Below are 808 nucleotides of genomic sequence, written 5' to 3' on the forward strand. Positions count from 1 at the left end.
TCGGCCTGGGAGAGCTCACCCAGCTCCTGTTTTGGCTCTTTAAAGGCCAAGTGTGAAGTAATTTCATGAAATGCCAAATAGGGTCACAATGAAACTACTTAAACAGTGTCCACCAAATAAAGCATGAAAAAATAATTTATATGTTGTATATTTGACAAAATAATTGATTTTCCGAAGTTCCAGCCTGAAAGGGGAGGAACCCGGAAGTGATACGTCACATGGAGAACGGCGATGGCAGAGCTCCATACGGCTGAGATGCAAAGCATTTCAAGCAACGATACAAGCGGTAGATCGAGCACAAGTGAGGATAGCCAAGTTTTTGAAGAGTTGGAGGAAGAAGAGGAGGTTGGAATTTTACATGTTGGACCTTACATGTATGAGCCAGACGCTAATCAGGATGTAAACAATGTTCCAGACGACCTGACATGGAATGGAGACAAGACCCAACGAGATCACAAGATTGGTAAGATATAGGCTGGTCTTATTTTTATGATTTGAAGATGCAGGCATGTGCACATAATTTAATGTTTTTGTCGATCTGATGACATTGATTTAAAAAAATAATCAGACTTTATGTTCACGCAGTTAGCCTGCTCAAATAATATTTTGACTTGTACTTGAGAGATTGTTTTACATGACATCGTTAAACAGTTGTACAGAATTCCATCCATATACTTGTATATTTTGAATCAAATGTTTTCATAAACAACAGAAGTATTGATTGATGGGTATAGCAATACTCTTGTTCAATAAAATGTATGCTCATGGTGTCATCGCTCAGTATTTTACTGTTTTGTTTTTTTTTTTT

Source organism: Hippocampus comes, unplaced genomic scaffold, assembly GCF_001891065.2.
Source record: "Hippocampus comes isolate QL1 unplaced genomic scaffold, H_comes_QL1_v1.1 scaffold557, whole genome shotgun sequence".
NCBI lineage: Eukaryota > Metazoa > Chordata > Actinopteri > Syngnathiformes > Syngnathidae > Hippocampus > Hippocampus comes.